At 48.9% G+C, this 22,177-nt stretch overlaps 1 protein-coding gene across 3 annotated transcripts in view; it reads left to right on the top strand.

Annotated features, from left to right (window-relative positions):
* CABLES1 (Cdk5 and Abl enzyme substrate 1) overlaps window positions 1–22,177 on the top strand; it is a 110,367-nt gene that overhangs the window by 1,339 nt on the left and 86,851 nt on the right. The gene's annotated exons all lie outside the window — the stretch shown is intronic.

Here is a 22,177-nt window from a genome sequence, read left to right as displayed (position 1 = left end):
CAGAGGCGCGCTCTCCCCACGCCAGGCAAGACTTGGCGGGGCGCGAAGTCCAGCGGTGGGTCCGGCTGGTGGCTGAGTGGCGCGTGTGAGCTTGAGCTTCTTGAAGACGCGCGGTGAATCCCTCCTGAGGGGAGTTATTGCCTGCACTCAAAGTAGTCCCGTGTCCCAGGAAAACTTGGCGTTTTCCTTTTGCTTTCCTAAGAAATGGAAAATCCTTACATTTCCTTGCACCGGGTCTTGGAGTTTGGGGACAGGGAGGAAATAGGGCTTGAGGATTTTTTTTCTCCAAGATGAATTTGCTAGAGTTAGTTACAAGCTTGTATTTGCCAGCTTAAGTCATCTGCAGGTTTTAGGCATCTTAGCAAAAATCTGAAATGTTGGAAACTTGCTTATTGTGAAGGAAAAAGCTGGAGTTTGTCAACATATGTTCAGAGGACAGTTGGGAATTAGGACTGTGTCGGCAGTGGGACCAGAGTTTGGAGAAGAACCTGCCTGGGGAGCCGTGGAGAAATGGAGGCCTGTTTCCTGGGAGGGAGTATCCTCCCTTGTTAGCTAATGAGGTCCCCTACGAAGTTATAGCAGGGGCTCCACGTTGGCTCAGTTATTTTAACCTCTGGGGGCCCCGATTTCCCCTTTTGAAATGGAAACATTTTGCAGGCCTCAAGATGAGAGAGGAGAACACTTTCTGTTACAGCCTCTCTCTTGTACTGCTCTTTTGAAAGCTCAGGCATTTTTTTTCTGGCCTAAGTAAGAAGGTGGGCTATTGGAAAACTTCACTTCCTCCCCCAACGGACAGATGGGGAAAAACAAGCCAGGCTCATCCAGAAATTTGCTCCTTCTTCCCCAAAGGGTGAAATCATGACCCTGCCTAGGTGTGTAGCCTCACGGTGTTGATTGCGCATGGGCTGCAGGGAGGGGTGTGGAACAGGGAGGCAGTCTCGTGATTGCATGGATGAATTAGCGATGCTGGGCACAGGTGACCGCCTGGCCCTGGCATTTCTTGTCTGAGCACGCATCTCCCCATCAGCGGGCAAGTGCACAGGAGGGGAATCCCTTCCTTTCTGGGCGATTGGTGCACGCTCAGCAGTTTCTGGGCAGCTCGCTGTTACCGCTTGACATCACACACTGGCTCATAATGACACTATAGTTTGAGCGTTAGCCCAGCCAGGCCAGAGGGTCATGACAGGAATTGTAATACACGTACATGTTGTTCTAAGCCAGTGTGCAAGGCTGGCCTGTGTCTCACGGTAGACAGATGTGTTCCTGTGCTAAAAGCAGCTGGGGGTCAGATTACCCCACACTTTTTCTCCAAGAATCTCATTGCAGGAGATATGGAAAAATCTTCTGTGTTATTATCTCTTTCTTTCTTTTCTTTTAAGATTTTATTTTTAAGTCCTCTCTACACCCAACACGGTGCTGGAACTTAGAACCCCGAGATCAAGAGTTGCATGGTCCACCAACTGAGCCAGCCAGGCGCCCCTGTGTTAGTATTTCTGATCCAAAGAATAGCCACAATTTAATCTCCAGTCCCGTAAATATGAACCCCTTGGATGTTTTATGGCTCCCCACCCCCCAGCACGCACGTTAGGATGAGTCAGTCAATAGAAGATGCTTCCTGACAGTCACATTCGTCTTACTACTTAGTGATTATCCGTATCTGGCAACTTGATAGAGGCATTTTTTTTTTTATTATAGCTGTCAACAGAAACAGCATGAAATTTAATGTACAGAGAGGAGGTAAATGGGTAAAAAGGGATTTAAGAAAGGCCTTGAAGAGCCTAGCTTGGCCACAGCTGTTGGAGCGGTCGTGAACTTGAAATATTCTTGGATGCTTTGTTTCTGACACCACACTGCTTTCAAGAATTTTGTCAGAAGCGTGCTGCTTTTATGACCACTAACGAGTACTTTTACCTGCGTAATCCGTGTGATGTAGAGTACAAACTCATTTCAATAGGGCCCAGGGGCAATTTACGAGAACGCCATTGGCTTTCCCTGGTGTGCCTCTCTTTAAGAAACCCCACTAGCCAGAGTGGTTCCATATACTACTTCATGGGTGTTCTCTTGGGATGTCCTTTTTAAATCAAATTATACCTTCCTTGGATGTGTCTCTTACTATTTAAGGAATTCCATAGAACCTTGCTGCTCAAAACTGTGGGCTCTGGGAACTTGAGCTTTACCAGAGTTCTTAGAAATGAACACTCTCCGGTCCCACTCCAGATTGAATGCAAATCCGCATTTTAACAAGATCCCCAGGTGATTCATACACAAATGAAAGTTTGGAAGGCATTGCCGTAGTTAACCTGAAATCTGCCTTTATAATGAACTTGAGATATCCTATATTGGGTTTGTTACGAATATATAAAAATCAGAATTTCTCGATCTGAAACCGTGAAACGCTTTCTTGTGTGTCATTTCCATCTGGACACCTGTAAAACCAATCGCAGTCATTGCTCGGACTTGCAGGCTTTGAAATAACGACAGAGGAAAATTTCTGTGCCCAGGCCCAGGCACCATTTCTGTGCCCAGGGCTGGATATTTGACCTATATTTCGTTGAATCTGCACAGCCACCCTGTGTGTAGGTAGGTGGTTTCACAGACCAGTGTTGGCCCAGATGGGAACCCGGATCTTTGACATCCCCCAAGGCTGCCATCTTTTCTTCCGTCCCTCAACTATGTGTTTGTGCCTTGCATGTGGTAGGCCCTAGAACAATTTTGGAGCTGTGGACTGGAAATGTTTGTCTGGGATGCAGCAGGCCGGTCATACTGGTGTGATTCTCTACTCTTGAGTCATCCTCCCCCCCCCCCCCCCCCCCCGCCATTTAACCTTTGTTTGGGCCCCCAGCTGCTTCTGCTCACGTCTCCATTGGAGCCTCTGGGGAACCCAGTCCTGTGGGCCTGGGCATCTTCCCAGCCTGATGGACAGGGCTCCCGCCCTGGGAAGCCAACATGCTGGGGTTTGCTCTCTGGCTAGGTGTCAGAGGTGGGAAGCCAAGAAGATGCTTTCTAGCTTGACACCTTGCTGTGTGCCGCGCTTGGGCGGGGCCAGCTGCGTGCCGAAGGTCTTAATAGGTGAAAGGGAGTGTAAATTTATAAGGTGTTTTAAGGCTTCCTTTCACTTTAAAAATTTCATCCCCGGCAGCAGGGGCAGCTGCCCTGGGCCGCTCCACTTCCTTGAGCTTCTGAATCGTAGGCAGCCGCCCAGAAGCACAGAGTCAAGCCCGGGTGAACCAGTGTGAGCCGTCAGGCCTGACTGAGGACCCTGCACGGTGACCAGGGAATTAATTAAAAAAACAAAACAAAACACAAGGGCTTTGCTTCTCAGAGCACCTGTGTTAGCATTGTGCCTTATGGATGGAGAGTTAGTTCGTACATGGAAAGAGGGCCCATGGGTGCAAAAGAACTCCCAAGTCTTGGGTTCAAATCCTGCAGCCGCTGCGGCACCCTGGGCAAGTCAATCAGCCTTTCTGGGTCTGATTCCTCTAGGAAGCTGGGGCCTGTGTCAAGTGTGAATTGGGCTTATGTAATTGAGGGCTGAGGGCTGCCTCTGCGTGGGCATGTTCCAAGTGCTTTATATCCGGGCTTCTCAAATGTAAATATCTTTAGAATCCCCTAGGACCTTGAAAGAATGGGAAAATTCTGATCATGCAGGTCTGGGAGAGCCTCGAATCTGCATTTCTAACAGCTACAGCGGGATGCAAATGGGCAGCCTTTTGAGAAGGAAGGCTTTACTGGCTACTGTGATTGTTCTGAGAAACCTGGTCGGAGTTGTTAAGTAATGTACTCTGCCCATTGGGGCAGAGCTCGGGCTGCTTTAGAGCTTCTAACCGCCCCTCCCTCTGCCTTGCCCCTATTGGGGTGAATGTCCAGGTGCTGTATCCATAGTCCCTGCCTTCAGTGAAAAGAAAAAGAAGTTATGTGGGCTGACCAGGAGATTGACAGCCAGAGTAAGAGAAGGGAGATGGACGTTTTTCCTCAACTTTGTTACCTCCTTGCTTTGTGACCTCCGGCACGTCACCACCCCATGTTCCTGTTGTAAGTCACCTGACCCGTCTGGATTTTAGAAATCCGGACAGAACTTTGATCTCCTCCAGCAATAAGCAAACCCAGGTTATTGTTAAGCCATCTTTCCAGCAACATGAATGACAGAGGCCAAAGCTGCCGTCCCAGGCAGCTGGGACCAGGGCCCTGGTCAGGACGCTTGCCCAAAACTCGGCGGAGGCCGTGCCCTGCCAGAGACTGAGGTCAGTGGCCCGGGGTTCACCCGCTGCCCTCCCCTTTGCTCTCACAAAGCCTGTTATGTGGTGGGCGAACTCAGAAGGGGAAACAAATCGGAAGCCTGCTCACTGCTGGCAAGTGCCCAGAAAGGGCAGCTAGTTCAAGTCTGACCTTTTGCCCTTTGGAAAGGGGGTTGGGGAGCCACAGCATGGCTCTGTACCCTGTCCCCACAGCTGGCCTTGGGGGCTCTGCTTGCATGGACTTGTTCCCATGGGAAGGAGAGCTGTTAGGTGGGGAGAGGGGCCTGGGGCAGGTGGGCTTTAAAGCACACTGGGAAGGAAAGGTAGGTGAGGCCTGGTGAGGTGACATGGTGTGAATCAGAGATGCCAGTCAGCAGTTGGCAGCTCTGGATTTTGGGCCAGCCCCTGCCAGGCCTGGTAACCCTGGACAGGTCGCTTTCCACCTTTGGCCTCAGTTTCCTTATGGACTTAAAGGGCTGGGATAGATGAGTTGCCACTCTTCCTGGCCTGGGGCTCTGAGTGGCTCAGTCCTGGGCCTGCTGCTGAGGACGGGGCGTGTTTAGCTCAGGACGTAGAGATAACCTAGCCTTAGAATCGGATGTAGAAGTGACATTGAGTTGGTGCCATGTGGCTCCAGTTGGCGGGCCATGTGCTGATGAATGAAGGAATGAGTGGATTTCCCCTGGTGTAAGGGAGAACTTTCCAAATACCTTCAGCTGTGCTCCCTCTGGCAGTGAAGCTGTCATAACTGGACTGGCCACTTCAGGAGGCCATCCAAGCTGGAAGCCACTGCCTCGGGAGTTTGTCAGTCCCCAACCAATGGCACCCCATTGAGAAAGAGATCTGTGCTGACCTCCTGTGTTGCTCAGGGGCCTTCAGCTTTGCAAAGCACTTTGTAGACATTGATTCCAGCCCCCTAAAAAACATGGAGGGGCAGGAATCCGAGGCCACAGAGTGGGCAAAGGGTGGCTTTAGGTACTTTTATCTGTCGGGTATGTAGTAGAGGAAATTCTAGTTTGGGGACTTACTGCCATGTGTCATTTATTCAACAAACGTTGAACGTGATGACTCTCATTGGTGAAGTGCCAGTGAGCTAGTCATGGGAGATAGAGACATAAAAGGGGGTCCCTGTCTGTTGGGAGATCTAAATAACAAATGGACCAATGTTTCCAGTGATGAGTGCTTGGTTAGAGGTGAACGTGTTGTTTTGAGCCCCTCCCCTGTGGGACCGGGCTCAGTGCCTTGACACGGTATTTTTATTTACCAAACAGGTCCCAGGCATTATTCTAAGCACTTTATGAGGATTAAGCAAGTTCATATCTATAACCGCCCTGAGACAGCACTACCACATCACCCCCATTCTGAAGCAGAGTCCCTGGAGTCCATGGGGGGGCTGTGTTCAAATGCAGGTAGTCTAGGGGCATCTGGGTGGCTCAGTCGGTCAAGCGTCTGCCTTCAGCTCAGGTCATGATCCCTGGGTCCTGGGATCGAGCCCCACGTCGGGCTCCCTGCTCAGCTCTCTCTTTCACGCGCTCTCTCTCTCAAATAAAATCTTTTAAAAAATTATAAAAATGCAGGTAGTCTGGCTCCAGAGTCTGTGTCTTCCTGCGCTGTGGTTTGAGTCAGGCTCATAAACGCTCCTTCAACTGGCTTCAGCTGAACCCGGCAGAGGGTGGCCTACATGACCATAAGGGCCTCATTTCAGTTTCTGCCTTTCTGGCATTCGGGGAGGACCTCTGTGGGCGAGGAGGGCCCAGCGGACAGTCGGGGGTGGGCGAGGATTCCCGCGACTCCAGGAGCCCGGCCCTGCCCGGTGCCTGCCTGGCCTCCCGAACTCTTCTCAGCCACATCTAGGTGGCCCGTCTTCCGTTGCTGTGTTTATGCATCCGCTGCTTTGCCCGATGCCTTGCGGCGGCTCACAGCACAGTGGAGCGCGAGCCTGGCCCTCCCAGCCCCGACTGTGGCCCCCGCGGCCTTTGTGACGAGGCTCTCGTCCATGAAATGGGAACAATACTGCTCCTTCCTGGGTGTGTTTCCATTTGGGCCCTCTGTGCCTTCTCCATCTGTATCCCTTCCCCCCAACTCCGGGGTGGGCGGACTGCAGCCCACAGGCTGTTGATAAATAACGTCTTCTGGAAACGGCATTCATTTCTGTATTGTCTTTGGCTGCCTGTGCGGCAAGAACAGCAGTGAGTAGTTGTGGCGGAGACCGTACGGTCCACAAAGCCTAAGCTAGTTGTTCTCTGGCTCCTTACAGGAGACGTGTGCGACCCCCTGCCCCAGCCCAGAGCGCCGTACCCCGGAGGGGTGCCCTGGCCGCCCTCACCCTCCTTGCCTCCTAGAGGCTCCTGGCCCCTGTTTGGGCCCACCCACTCCTTCTCCCCCTGGCTGGTAGAACTTTCCGAAACCCACATCTGACCCTGTCCCTTTTAAATTCCTTGTATTTCATGTGTGGCCACCTGCTGGCAACCACTGCAACCCCGCCCCCAAACCAACCATCCCCGCCCCCCTCGCTGCCCGTCATGTCCATGCTGTGCTGGCCTTCCACAGGGCACCCCAGGCTTCTCCGTGGGAAGGGTCCCCACTCCCCTCCCACCAGATGCCCCTTCCTTTCTGACCTGTCACCCCGCAGAGCCCTCCTGTTTGGCACTGAGCACCCTCTCCCAGCCTTGACTTCTTCCTTCCCTGTGCATCCTAGCCCCGACCCCTCTCTGGTTCTTGGCCCCTTGGGGGCTGGTTGGTGATGATCTGGGGCTGGTTCTCAGCGAAGTGGAGCAGCTCCCTCTGTAGAGCACCCACAGAACCGAGCAAAACCCACATTCCCTGACGGTTAGTAGGGAAATTTGATCCCAAGACACTGGCAAAACCGCTTAAAATCCTATGGGGCCCCTTGGTCCTCAAAGTCCCCCAATAATCCTGATACCCTCTTCCAGCCTTTTAGGTCTTTTATTTTCATGCAGCAGTCACCCCCAACCCTTTATTTGGTAAAACAGCCTCCCCGCCCCCTCCTTCCTCAGTTGTGCAATAAGGAACCTCCCCACTTGCATGTTTCTGTCCCCATCGTGGGGGTGAGGCAGGTGATGTAAGTTGTACCCCCATCTGGCCCACTCCACCCCTGTCTGCCTCTCCCCTTCCCCGGGGAGGGGAGGGAACACATATGGAGTTCTGAGTGCCTTTCAACATCCTGTATGCTTTACGTGTATCATTTTGTTTCATTTATGCAGCAATCCTGTGGAACAGGGATGCCATCCATTTTAGAGCTATGCTTTGGAGGGGTAAAGGGAACTGGCCGAAGGCCCAGCTGGGATCTAGAGCTGGGATAACTCTGGTGTCTCTGGCTTCTAAGCGGGTTTCTGCTAGACCCGGTGTGTGGTAGCTGGCTCCTACAGAAGGGATTAGAGACAACCAGCGGGGGAATCTGAGCTCGTTGATAACCTGAAATCAGTCCTGATGGGAATATTTACACCCCAGGAATCAGTCAACTTTACAAGTCAGGGATTCTTCTTTTTTTTCCCCTCTAGAGAGCTGGTTTACCAGCACATTGTTTGGTTCCATTCTGCCCTGGGGGGGCTATGCACGATGTCACCATCAGGAGAAGAGTGTTGAAAACCGAGTGTTTTTTTATAAGAATCAGCTACTTCACATAATGTTGTGAATTTCCCCAAAGGTCACCACCATTTACTTTCCACCACAAAAAAAGATCGGACCCCCTCAAGTTTCAGCCTACGTGCAATTTAAGAACCAGGCTTTGCACAGGCCCTATGGAGCTCAAGCAGACCATTCAGTATTATGTGTAGGAATCACAAAAGTATTAGCCATTATTCTCTTTTACGGACTATGTGATATATTTTTATTTTTGTTTGGTTTTTAAAGGCCTCCAAGAACATATAATTAATCAGAGTTTCCTGGGTTTTTTTTCCCCCTTTTTGTTTGTGTTAGCATTTTGGATAATTGCACACTAGTTTATATTTAACAGGGTTATCATTAATGCGGTTTGGAGTTTATTGCTGCACATTTAGTTGCAAAGACTAAAAAGCTTATAAAGCGGCACATGCAAATGCCAGACGTTTAGGACTTGGAATAATGTGATAATACGTGTATGTGTGAGAGGGCCCCGTCCTGTGCTTGATTTAAAGGCCAGGGTGTATTTATACCTAAGCTCAACTCCATGATAGATGACAAACCATTCAAGAAGAGAATAGTAAAATACTGAGAATGCCAAAGATGCCTAGCACATGGATTTTTATTTTAAAGCACTTTACTCATTAACCCAATGATTTTATAAAACCAACATTTACAACCCAATGTCTGCTTTGGTTGTCTTAGGAAAGGGGCTGGGGAATGTCAGGAGCTAGAGGACAGGCCAAGTCTGTAGTTTTGCCTAAGGACAAGCCTTGGCACGCTAGGGGACAAATGGTTGATCCGATGTTGAAAGGTGGTTCTCATTACGTGTTTTATTTAATGAGTTGAATAAAGGTTGCTTTTGGAGGGGGAATAGCGAAGAAGGAAGATGACAGATGTCCAAGGTCACGTGTGGGTAGTAATTGAGGGACTCGATTTATCCATCACAAAACAGAACATCTGATGATACAAGTTCTCTTTGCTTCTTTGGGGCTCTACAGCTTACAGAATGTTTTCGTATAGATTATTTCATCAAGTCATCTCAAAAAGGCAGTGTGCTAGCCATTTTATCGATTAGGAAGTCCAGACTATGAAGAACAAAGAAGTCCGTGGTCATGAACTGTGGGTGTGACAGAGCCGGAATTTTGTATCCAGTATGTTGCAGTACAAAGAAATATTGTGCCATGGTTTTGGCTGGCCAGTGCTTCAGCAGGCGGGATGCTGATTTTCACGTGGTAAGCTCTGAGGCAGGCCCAAGAAGCCTGGTTGTGGAACAGTAACATCCTGCTCCAAAATCAGTGTTTGGTGCTGGTTCCTGGGTCCCCGCCCCTGACTGCTCAGCCTCCTCCTCAGCTAATTCTGTGAACAGATTCAAGACTGGAAAGACCAGCTTTGGAGTTGGAAGACTCTGCCACGGACGGACGGCACTTTTGGGCACCTCAATTAACCCCTCTGAACCTCAACATCCTCATCTGTAGAATGGAGAGGAGAGTGCCTGCCTTTCTGGAGCATTGCAAGCCCTAAAATAAGAATGCAGCATGAAGCACCTCGCGGAGGTTTGGCCCTTGGTAGTTGATTGGTCAAATAAATAATAGCTGTGAAGTCCGCTCCAGATTGCCCTGCGCCTTATACCGTCTGTTGAGAAACTTGACGGGGTCTGCTAAGATCATCTGGAGCGGGGTTGTTTGCCTTGGTTGGAGCTCATGCTATGGTACACTGAACAGATAATTTGCTGCATTGTTTTAATTTCATAAATAGTAGTAAAGTAAAATCAGAGCGGTGAAGGAAAACAATACCCCTTCCGTTAGGCCCTGCGTTTCGCCTCTATTTACACTGGAGTCTTGACGATTTCCGTTGCCGGAATAAAGGTCTCAGGGACGGGAAGCAAGGAAGGCTGAATTCACATGTTCAGCATTGTCCCCTTGGAACTGCAAAGTGGTGAGGTTGAGGTCGACAGCTGGTCTGGCCCACACACAGGCATGTGGAAGACGCTGCCCGGGGCACACGTGGGACTGCTGCCCCCAAAGAAAATTCTAGAAGATGCACCTTTGCTCCCTCCCTTTGCAGAAGCCACAGCCCTCGTTCTGTGGTCTGTGTGTTGCCTGCCCAGCCGCCTTTTCTAAGCAGGATATCCCCAAGAAGGTGAGGGACCTTGGGGCACCCCTCGAGGCCATGTGGTCATGACCATGGAGTCCGTTGTATGCTACTCTGGTGACTTGTCCTCCTCCTCACTGTTCAGAGATCCCTTTGCATGTGGCCCTCACCTCTTCTCTTTGAGCAGATTTAGACAGAGTCCAGGGCTCCCAGCGTGGCTTGGCATTGGGTTGGCGGCAACCCACGCCCCTCTGTGTGCCGGGTTGTTCACACGCCTCCGTGTGCACAGTCAAGTGGCTTCATTGTTCACAGATCAGTGGGGCCAGCACCTGCCTTCCAGGAGAGAAGTAGAACCCAAGGCAGCTGGGCCCCTGGGTAGCAAGAGAGGTCAGGCCCGCTGTTGCTGCCGTGGGCGTGGGCAGCTCTCTTGCAGAGGGCCCTGGAGCTGGGCCTGCAGGCGCGCGATGGCTCAGTACACTGGGTGCTGAATTGTGGACGTGAGTTTCGTTTCAGAGCATGGAGGGAGGCTTTTGAGTGGGGGCAGTGTGAGCAGAGCTGGACTTCCAACAGCTGGAGGCAGGTCAGATGGAGGAGGATGACCCCAGGAGTGCCTGCCTTATGTTTTTCACCGTTTGGGCATCCTCATTGTCCATTCAGAAAGGATGAACTTGTGTGTGTCCAAAATTTTTCACTTTTAGGGAGTTCCTCTACTTTTACACGTGCAGAATTTTAGGAAGAGTGTCCAGAGGTTCATGGAGGCTGGAAAATTTCTCCCTGAGGTGAGGATATCGGTGATGAAGCTGGCTGAGGGGTCCCAGAGGAAGGTGGGGGCCTGAGCACAGAGGCAGCACCAGGGCCTCTGACCATCACAGACATGTGGCGCTAGCTTGTCATCGTGACATGGTTTGAGGGCATGCCCCTCAGTGGCAGCACTACCTGTCATCTCTGAAGTCCCTTGGGTCACCCACCTCTGCAGCCCTTGAGGTGTGTACTGGGTCGAATCATGTCCCCCAACATTCAGGTCCATGTGGAGCCCCAGAATGTTGACCTTGTTTGGAAATAGGGTCTTTGCAGCTGTAATTAGTTAAGACCTACTGGAGTAGGGTAGGCCCCGAAGCCAGGGGCTGGTGTTTTCATAAGAAGGCCATGTGAACACACAAGAGACCGAGAGGAGAACACCAGGGAAGATGGAGACAGAGATTGAGCAATGCATCTATGAGCCAAAGAATTGCCAGCAAGAACCAGAAACTGGAAGAAGCAAGGAAGAAGCAGAAGGAACCAACCCTGCCGACACCCAGATTTTGGACATCTAGTCTCCTGAACTGAGAGAATAAATTTCTGTTTTTTTGAAGCCACCCAATTTGTGTTAATGTATTTCCCTGGGGAAACACATGTATGGTGGTGTCTCAGCATTCGATTTGGATCCGGTTCTCCACCTGTGTGGACCAGCCTTCCTCATCCTGGCCGGTGGGAAAGGACAGAAATCCCGATGCACAGCCCGACGGTATGTCTTTAGGTGGCTGGGGTACTGTGGAATTTGGGGGGGGGGACCTAAACTCTCTGGTGAACAATTCTGTTTTTGCTCAGTTCTTTGTCATAGCTGTAGACCAGTCATTCTCGGAATGTGGTCCCTGGACCAGGAGCACGAGCATCACCTAGGAACTCATTAGAAATGCAGTTTTCCAGGCCATACCCCAGCCAGGCTGAATCTGGAATTCTGGAGGTGGGGACCAGCTATCTGTCCCTGAAGGCCCTTGAAGTTTATCTGGGGTCCATGCGAGTTTGGGAACAGCGTTGTTGCTGTGGACAAAGCCTGTTGTGTCTCAAGCTTTATTGCACCTTCTGGAAGATGTAAACTGTCTGGTGTTATATGACATATTTTTAGTTTGCTTCAACATGTTTATCAAGTGTGAATCAGTGGAAGTTCTTTCCGGATGTGGGGCTCTGCTGAGAGCCCAGCTGATTCAGGTTTGAGGCTCCACATGACTGCTTTAGGCTCATCCTCCTTTTCTGCGCCTCCCCCCCATCTCTCTGGTGAGTTCTAGACTCTGGCTCTGAGGGGTCCCTTTCAATTAGTCTTCCCTGCCTCCTTCGGCATTTCACAGTTCCCTCTATTTGCAGATCTTAGCAGTTTGTTCAGGTATTCCAACAGGTGTGTTGGAAGCATTCTGCCATGTGCCAAGGACTGGGGGTACCGCGGGGCACCAGAGAGTTGGGGGGCCTCTGCCCTCATAGCTAGATCTTAGTCTCTAGCCTGGGAGATGGGCAAAAAAAGAGCAACCATAAAAAACTACATCAAGCAAATTCTGAAGAGTGCTCCGGAGGGAGTCGTTGAGGTCTGTAAGCATCCCTTAAACATCATGGCCGCGAAAGGTTTTTCTAAATGAGAAAGCGGTTAGCCACTTAAGAAGGGACATGGGTTTCGGGTATCAGGAACCATGTGTCCCGGGGCCCTGGGACAGAAACACGGTGGTTGATGTGTTTAAGGAAGAAAAAGAAGGCGGGGGTAGTTGGACCATGGTGAATGCAGGGCTGGAGGGAGCTCAGGCCCCAGAGTTGGGCAGGGGCTGTAATCCGCCAAGCCTTGTAGAACGCGGTGGGCAGTGCCCACTGTCTTGCAGCTGCAGCTGGAAGCTGGGGGAGAGCCACACAGGGGACCGGTGCTCTGGCTTCTGTTTGACGGGCCCACTGACAGCTGTGTGGCAAGTGGATCGAAGGAGGGCAGGCATGGATGTGGGGAGACATTTGTGAGCCCCTTGCCTCCAGGCGAGTATCCTGCCAAGAGACATGGTGGCCTGGCCTCGGGGTAGAGATGGCGAGGGGGTGACGGACTCCAGATGGACTAGAACTGACAGAACTTACGGGGGACTTGGTGGTCCCTCTTGTCATGGAGCTTACCTCCAGTTGGAGAGAGACCTTGATAACCCCCCAGCAAGCGTAAGACCACTGCTGTGGTGTGTGTTGCAGTGGGGAGGTCCTTGGTCCTGTTGCAGCCTGGTATAAGTGCCACAGTGGGTCGGACCCAGCTGTGGGGGGGGAAGGCTGGCTCCTGGGGGTGCCCGCTGAACTAAGGTCTGAAGGGTGAGCAGTTAGCGGGGCGCGGAGCACTGGAGCAGACCACAGGACCAGCCTGGGAGCCCTGGAGGAAGCAGACAAAGCGCTGCGTCCGGGGCATGGAGAGTGAGGAGAGCGGGTGAACTCAGGGCCACACTGGGGATGTTGACTGTCACCGGGAGAGTGCTCCACCTCTGGAAACCAGAGGGTTTCCACCTGGGGGGAATCATTTCCAAAATTTCGCTTTGGAAATAATGTGCCGCCGCAATGTGGAAGAGGATGAGATGAGGGGAGCCGCAGGTGGGAGGCGTAGGTCCACCGCTGGGGTCCGGGGAGGAAAGGAAGTGGCGGCCACTTGCATGAGGGCAGTGGTGATGGGGGTGGGGAGGAGTGGGCGGGTTCCACGGGGGTTGAGGACTTGGAGATGGATTGGCTGTGGAGGGTGAGCGAGATGGGGGCATCCAGGGAAAAGCCCAGGTTTCTAGTGTGTGGACTGATGGGATGGCAGTGCTATCGCTGGGATAGGGAGGAGGGCATGGGCACGATCCAATGTGTGAGGTTAAAGAGAAAAATTGTAGGGACGCCTGGGTGGCTCAGTCGGTTGAGCATCTGCCTTTGGCTCAGATCATGATCCTGGGATCAAGCCTCCCATGTCGGGCTCCTTGCTTGGTGGGGAGTCTGCTTCTCCCTCTGCCTCTACCCCTACCCCTGCTTGTGCTCTCTCTCGCTGTCTCTCTCAAATAAATAAATAAATCTTTAAAAAAAGAGAAAAATTGTAGACCTGGAGATGACCCTCTTTCTTCTCACTGTCTCCGCACCACCCCCCAGCTTATGCTTTTACAAAATCCCCAGATAGTTTGAGGTGGCCTATGTGTAGGGTCATAAAGAACTTTTTGAGTGAAGATGCATATATTTTCCTTTTTCTTCCGACGTGGAGAAGGATATTTCTGCTTAAAGATGATCTCAAGTTTTATGCTCGTTCCCAAGTTCTTTGGCCTAAAAATTCTAATAATTACCTTTTAAGGTAAGTGTTGAGCATATCAATTTAAAAAAAAATACCCTAAGTCAGATTTTATTCACTTAATTTCAGTTAAAGACCTGTCATCTCTTTTTATTAAAGAAAAAAATATCCTTGAGTGAGATCCTAAGATTTTGCAAACAATTCCTAGTTCAGCTTGCACATATTTGCAGCTTTTTACCAGGTGCTGAGGTCCCAGTGATCTGGAACATGGAGGGTGAAGATACTTTCTCCAGGGGAAAAGGAGCCACCGTTTGCCGATCTGCAAGATTGGTCGGCTGCACTAGCTAAACAGGGACTCAGGGTCGGGGTGACTTTGTACTTGCCCCATGACTCAGAGTAAGGCCACGATGCCGTGTTAATATTTCAGCACAGTTGTCTTTTTCTTGTTTTATTGGTGGTTTTTCATCCTAACATGTTTACAGAACATTGACATTCTGAGCTCTAGAGGCATATGGAAATCGCTTCACATCCCAGATCTGCCATTTCCTGGGTGTGACCTTGGGCAGATTCTGTAATCCCCATGGAAGTCCACTCTCATCTGTAGAGAGGACGGAAACAGCCCGTAATAATCAGACATCTCACGGTATGACTGCCAAGATTAAATCCGGTGATTTCTGTAGAGCTCTTAGCACAGTGCCTGGCACATAGTTAGTTTTTGGTAAATATCCGATGCGATTATTACATCCCCTTATGCTCTGCTGGTGCTCTGCATATCTTGGAGGGGCAGACCTCACCCTGTAAAGGAGGGAACTTACTAGGGAGCTTACTTTTCCCGCCAAGTCACGTAGAGCTCAGCAGAGCAGGGGTCCTGTCTCCCCAGTAAGACCGTACTTCAGCTACGGTGCTTTATTGCCTTTGACACGTGCATCGTTTTAACCAAACAAGTTGTGTGACCCTTCCTGAGCAAAATGTGTTCTGAGAATCCGGGTGTTTCTTGACACTCGTACTGTTTGACACTTCACTGTCTAAGAATATACCCTGATGTCGGTGTCATTTACCGATTCAGCCCGTGTTTGACTCCGGATGTGTCAGCGGGGCGCAGCTATGTGGAGTAACTACACCAGACTTTTCTGTTCGGCCCTGTTTGCTCCAAAGGCAAGTGAATAATTGAGGCGAGGCCGAATGGAAGAGATAGGAATGATATATTTCAGTCTGGTCGCCCAATCTACGTACACCCTCCCTGCAAGCTGCATTTCACAGAGCTGGAAAGGATTTAGCCTGTAGAGGCTATTAAGAGGTGTGACATTCGTTATGTATGACTCTAGTTCTTTTGGAGCCAGGAAAATAAAAGTCAAGACTGGAATATAAGGAAATGGATAAGATACGTGCAGGCTGGTGAAATCTGGGCTAAAAAAATATATATATATTTACACGGGAGTTCAGCTTTGATTTTATATTGTCACAAATTGTTACCAGATGCCTGCATTTCAGACAGACTCCTGAGCTGATCCTAGAGTGTGAGTTGGAAAACAAATCACTTTGCCATTTGGAATGCTGATTGATATTTTAGAAGTTTCTTTTTGTCTTCAAAGGGAAAATAATGCATATTCCAGGCCTAGCAAACAGAACTTTTATAAATGGCAATTAACAGAAGATGCCCAAGGGAGGAAGTCTCCAGTTTCTTTTTATAACCCTGGCAGAAGTAATTGAGGTGACATTTTATTAACATTGGCATCACCCACTTGTGCTGGGAGCTAGCTCAGCCTTGTGTAACCGGGTCCAGAGCTAGGAGTTGCATTTCCATTCCCTTCAAGCTCAGGTCAGAGGAGAAGCACAAGAGCACTTCTGTCTGGGGTAGCTGGCCTCGTGTGGTCTCCATGTGGCAGGACCCCAGGCTCATAGGGTGGCTTGTTCATTTTCCCCTATGGTTTAAAAAAAAAAAAATAGCTTTTAGTTTTGGGTCTTCAGATTGGACTCAACAGTGTTCCCTTATCCTCCAGGCCGTTTTTCTTGCTTGCATTTGAATGACTCATAAAATGAATTTTGAATGGCCTGACACCTCTGCCATGTTCCCCGAATGCTTTCTAAAAGGTGCTGCTGTGTAAGAATATAGGCTGATTTTCCCATTTTGAGTTGTTGGAGAGTTGCCGGGATGACTGGGAGAGCTGAGTCTGAATTCTGGCTCCACACCTTGGATGCTGTCCGACTCTGGTGAGAATCACTCTCTGAGGCTGAGTCTGGAAAAGAGGAGTATCAGATCCGGGTAGTTGGAGGATTGCAGGAGTGGAGTGGAGTGAGGTCACTCCATGGCCTCCAGATGGGCCTTGGTATTTCCTACAGGGGACAAGCTGTAGACTTGCGGAGGCCCAGAGAGGTGAGGCTGCCATGTACTCTTGAGCTCCATGTATGTTGGAACAAAAGGATGGGAGCCCTTGCCCTTGTACACTGGGGCTGATGTTGGTCAAAGGCTTCTCAGCTATGGACAGAGACCTAGAGGGGGCCAAGACTGGGTGATCCAAGTACTTTTACATTTCCTCTTTAGAGCTCAGCATCCCAACTTTGTCCTCCTATGTTAGCTGCCTCTACTCTACGGGAATGAATTTTTAGTATAACATTTTTGGCTTATACGGTTGACCCTTGAACAATGTGGGGGTTAAGGGTGCTGACTCCCCACATAGTCAAAAATCTGCACATAACTTTTGACTCCCTAAAATCTTTACTAATAGCCTGCCATTGACCGGAAGCCTTACTGATAGTCAACACACATTTTGTATATGTATTATACACCAAATTCTTACAATAAAGTAAGCAAGAGGAAAGAAAATGTTAAGAAAATCATAAGGAAGAGAAAATAAGTTCTCAGCACGGTACTGTAAAAAAAAAAAAAATCCAGAAATAAATAGACTCCCCAAAGTTCAAACCTGTGTTGCTCAAGAGTCACGCAAGAGTCATGTTTCGTGAAGTCGTCAAGTCTCCGTGAACACTGAGTTAGCTGCAGACCTGGAGCACTGCCCCGTCGCTCGAGCGGAGGGACAGAGGTGGGCTCCTATGAGCCCCTGCTCACATTTTCATCAGTCAGTCAGTACATAACCTTGTTTTCTGTGTGTTTCTGGGTGAAGATACCTTACTAGGTACTTAACTCATTAACACTGAACTCACAGCCCACAGTCACTCACACCTGAATGAAGCTTCTCTCATACACGTTTCTCCCTTGGGCACCTTGCAGCCGTCTTGCACTTAACACTAAATAGCACTTCAGTTCTTTGCCGGGGTAGAGGGGGGGCATTTTCAACAGCAGAATCACCAACAAAAATGCAAAAAATGTGGGCCTGAAAGTACATTGAAAGGGACACTCGTTCACAGTATGAGAGTGGAGACAGGAAGGCAGAGCCTCACCTTGTCACCTCAGCTGTAAAATTTTCCCTGCTCTGCCTGCGCACATGGCCATGAATGACTGCAAAAGCATGGTAAGTATTTATTTGGGGGGTTACAAATAGATTTTAGCGAGTAAATAAATTCACGGCTACGGAATCTGCAAAGAAGGAGAATCGACCGTCCTTTTTGCAGGTATTTATTAAGTGCGTGCTGTGTCCTGGAGGCTTCCCAAGACTGGGATGTCTTGGAAGGGGTGTGTTTTCTGTTTTACAGAGGCCTGCCCCACCTGTTCTTATATTTATTCCTGATAACACCCTTGATAGGGGAAGGGCTGGCTTTGTTTTCTTCCCTTTATTGACAAGGAAACCAAGATCCCGAGAGCTGATGTGACTCTGGGCCCCAGCATCCCAACCGAATCTGAGTTTCCGGCTCTGAACGCCGTTTTCTTCCCACCATGCTGGGCAGGCAGGCGTAGGTGCGAGATAGGACGAGTGCTTCAAACAGTAGAGTTGGAATGTGGACATTGTGTTGTGTGTGTGTTTTTTTTAAAGATTTTATTTATTTATTTGACAGAGAGACACGGCGAGAGAGGGAACACAAGCAGGGGGAATGGGAGAGGGAGAAGCAGGCTCTCTGCTGAGCAAGGAGCCCGATGCGGGGCTTGATCCCAGGACCCTGGGATCATGACCTGAGCTGAAGGCAGATGCTTAACGACTGAGCCACCCAGGCGCCCCTGCTGACATCATCTTTTAATACTGTTTAAAAAGTTACCTTCCTTCCTAATAATTTCTGTATGATCTCATTAGATAAAGATGACCTAGCATTGTGACTAAGAGCATAAATTCTGAGGCCAGACTCCGTTTGGATCCTGGCTTTGCTACTTACTACCTGTGTGACTCGGGGCACTTTATAAGTCAAGTAAAACCTTTCTGACTCTTGGTTTCCTTGTATGTAAAATAAAGATAGTATTAACACCCACTGTGTGGGGTTAATGTGAGAATTATGTGAATTAATTCATATTGAGTGCTTAGGTCTGTGCCCGGCACATGGTAACCCTCTGTGTTAGCCATGATTGTCGTTTAGCAGGATAGGTGCTCAGGAAATTCATGTTGAGTCAGTCAACAATGACTCTAAAAATTAGGCAAATGGTAACATATGGTTGTAATTGTATGGCCCAGAGCCAAGAGGAGATTTTGCAATTTTCCAGTCCTTTTGATCCATTTGGGTGACATAGTTCAGACCTGGAAAATCTGTTTTAGAGCTTTATTTATCCAGTTTGACTGTCTGCAAATTAAACAGACTTTTGTCACATCTGTGTCATTTTTGGTGAGTGGACAGCTAATCAGATGAGCAAATATTAGTGGGCACCTGCTGGGTTTAATCATCCCTGCCTGTGAACATTCAAGTAAGAGAAGACAAGAATATGAGATGTCACAAGGCTGAGCATGATTAAGGCGTATAAAGAGCACAGTTCCATGTCACCCTAAAAATCTCCCATTTTTATGGCTACTAAAGTGTATTTAAAACTGCCAGGGTTTTTCTCTCCTTCCTTCCGCTGCTCAGCATCTGGTAGAGATGTTAGTAAAAAGCAGTTGTGTGCCCCACACGGATGGGGATACCACATTGTGTGGAGGGTCCCCACACGGAAGCCATTCCTGGGCCCATGAGACCCATACCTTTCTAAACAGAAGTCAGGCCGCCAGCCCATTTCCTTGGTAATACCTTTTGTGTCACTGGCAGAAGATAATTGCAAAGGATGGAACCTTATTTCCACATCTGTACAATTACGATGTGGTAGTCATTTGGAAAAAATCGGTTCTTTCTCTTTTTGCTGGAAGCCCCAGTTTGGGACAGTCAAGTTACTTTCTGTATTTCTCCCCTTCCCCCTGCTCCCCTGCCCCCCCCCCCCCAGCCGCATGGACCCAGGTATCACAAAATTCATCTTTTCCGGGAGATGCTTCCGTTAGGAGCAAGGGCATAGGACCCTGGACTATGAGAGCAACGCAGGAGATTCCTGTTTGCTCTCTGGAAATAGGGTTTGGAACTTTGCAGCCCTGGGTGGGGGGGGCTTTCTGTTACTTGCTTACAAAAATTGCAGACCTGAAGTCCTATTCGTCCTCCTACCTAATAGTGAACTTTGCTTTGCCTCACCTGCCTGCATTCATGATATAAGCTCATACTATAATATAGAGTTCTCTTGTTTGAAAACTCCTATTAAGAGAAAAGGGCACCTTTCCTATAAGCAAGTGTTTTGTGACACATTTTAAGTAGACCTTTTACCCTAGAATAGTTTCTTCTACTGTACACACTTTTTTATCAGTGAACAAGTGATTCTTTCTTCAGAGTCTGTGTTTACTCAGCCTGGAGGCGACGGTGTGAGATAACACTGCTGAATAGATTCCAGTCAGATGATCCTGGCTGTGTGAGTTTATAAAAGACATCTGTTTAAGTTCAAAAATAAATAATTAAAACACACGCACAGACAAAAGGTTGTTGCTCCTAGCGAGATTAAAATTAGTCTGCTGTGTTACAGAGGTTCTTTATATTTTTCTCCAAAGAATTTGATTTTTTTTTTTTCATTTTGTCGAAAGATCTAGGTAGAGAAAATGACAAAGGTTTAACTTTTTTTTTTTTTTTTTTTAACTCATTGCCAAGTTAAAATATACTCACATGGCAGGTAGGACTCTTTCATGTCTCTGGAGAATTGTAAGGTAATTCTTAATCTGTGGCTCCCTTGAAATTGCCTAAAGAAGAGAAGATCTCCCGAGCAATTCTCCCGATCCAAAAAGATGTGTTGATTTTTTTTATTATGTTAATCACCATACATTACATCATTAGTTTTTGATGTAGTGTTCCATGATTCATTGTTTGCGTATAACACCCAGTGCTCCATGCAGTACATGCCCTCTTTAATACCCATCACCAGGCTAACCCATCCCCCCACTCCCCCCCCTCTAGAACCCTCAGTTTGTTTCTCAGAGTCCATCATCTCTCATGGTTTGTCTCCCCCTCCGATTTCCCCCCCTTCATTCTTCCCCTCAAGATGTGTTGATTTTTAAATAGGGGTTTTAGTGATGGATTACTAGAGTCTTGAATGAGACATGGGAGAAGACACAGGCAAAGTTGTCTTCCAGTTTTCTTTTGCAAGCCCGGGCGTGGGGCCAGGCACACGGTGCGCGTGTAGGGGACGCCACCCTGCTGTTCCCTGTCCCGAGTGCTGCGGTTGGCGGCCCGTCTGTCCAGCCGGCCCTTTCTAGAGGGACCTCTGCCCATCTCTTGTCTGCAGTCAGCAGAGGGCCCAGGGTTGGGGAGGAGGTGCTCCCAGGCATTCCCCCAGATGGTCCCCAAACATGCTTTGCAGGGGCCCTGTGTCCTGTCAGGTCTTCATCCTGAGACTCCCTTGTCAGTGAAGGCCCCTTCTTCTTCTTTTTATTTTTTTAAAGATTTTATTTTTAAGTAATCTCTACACCGGCTGGAACCCCCAACCCTGAGATCAAGAGCTGCTTGTTCTACTATCTGAGCCGGCCGGCCAGCCATCCCAGTGCAGGCCCTGCTAAACACCAGCTGGCCTGTGGACTGGGATAAAAATTTTGCTTTGAAAAATGGGAGAAAAACAACCCAAAACCAACTCTCACTTTATCCGTTACATTTCGCCTTTGCACTTTCTGATAAAACACTTTACTGATGCTTTTTGGGAATCTGTGTGTCAGAAAAGTTAGATCTATTTATTTATTTGAGAGAGAGAATGAGACAGAGAGAGCATGAGAGGGTCAGAGGGAGAAGCAGACTCCCTGCCGAGCAGGGAGCCCGATGTGGGACTCGATCCTGGGACTCCAGGATCATGACCTGAGCCGAAGGCAGTTGCTTAACCAACTGAGCCACCCAGGCGCCCTCTAGAAAAGTTAGATCTAAATCATCGAAGCGTTCAAAATGAGTGACAGAACATGAGTCAAATCACCTGTCATCCCGTTACTGCTAACACCTTGGTGTGACTCCTAGGATGGGGTTCCATCTTTCTTCCACTGCCCATGCCCTGTTTGTCGGGTCTGAGCTCTGGGACAGGGAGTAGAGCAGGCACAGGCCGTGGACACAGACTCTGCTCTCACAGTTTGAGGACTTGTGCGCGGGCTGGTGCCTGCATACGTGTGCACTCACTTTTTAAGTGGTATCATGCTTTACATGTTTGTGAATTGCTTTTTTCTTTTTCATTTAAGGTGAAAAAAGAACCACATTTGTAAAGTATCAGGAAGACTCTAATAAAAAATTGTGATAAATCCTTTGCAAGCAAATTTTTATCATCTAGATAATCACCTCTAACGATTGCTGGGTGGGTTAACGTTCTTTTAAAAAGCAAGATATTGTTAGCTTAGATAGCCAGCTGCTTAATGTCCCGCTGTCTTTCCAAACACTTAGGCAGCATAAGGGAGGCATGTACCTGACGTTTGTTTTCCTTAGGCTTATTTTTTCGGGAATGTCTATTGAGTAAGCATATTTGCTGGGGGCTGGGCATAAGGAATTGAACAAAATGTCATTGGTTCTCACCCTCAGGGAACTTAAGAGCTCTGGACAGGATGCAGACAATTAAGAGAAGTAAGTAAGTAAGTACAAATATGGGTATAAGATGTGATAAGTGCCCTGAAAGAAGAGAACGTGGGCTGTGGAAGAGATTAATGGAGGAGGGAGAACAGCTTCCACTGGGTGGAGTCAAGGAAGGCTCCTTGAAGGAGGTATCTTCAACAGCTGGAAGAGAAGCCACCAGTACGGGAGGAGTGTGTGGGAAAGAGTTAAGGACAGCAGAGGGAACAATGACATGTTCCAAGGCCATGTGGCTAGGAAG

Source organism: Halichoerus grypus, chromosome 13 (assembly GCF_964656455.1).
Source record: "Halichoerus grypus chromosome 13, mHalGry1.hap1.1, whole genome shotgun sequence".
NCBI lineage: Eukaryota > Metazoa > Chordata > Mammalia > Carnivora > Phocidae > Halichoerus > Halichoerus grypus.
Note: the sequence above shows the minus strand (reverse complement) of the source record. Positions and strands in the feature narration are given on the sequence as shown.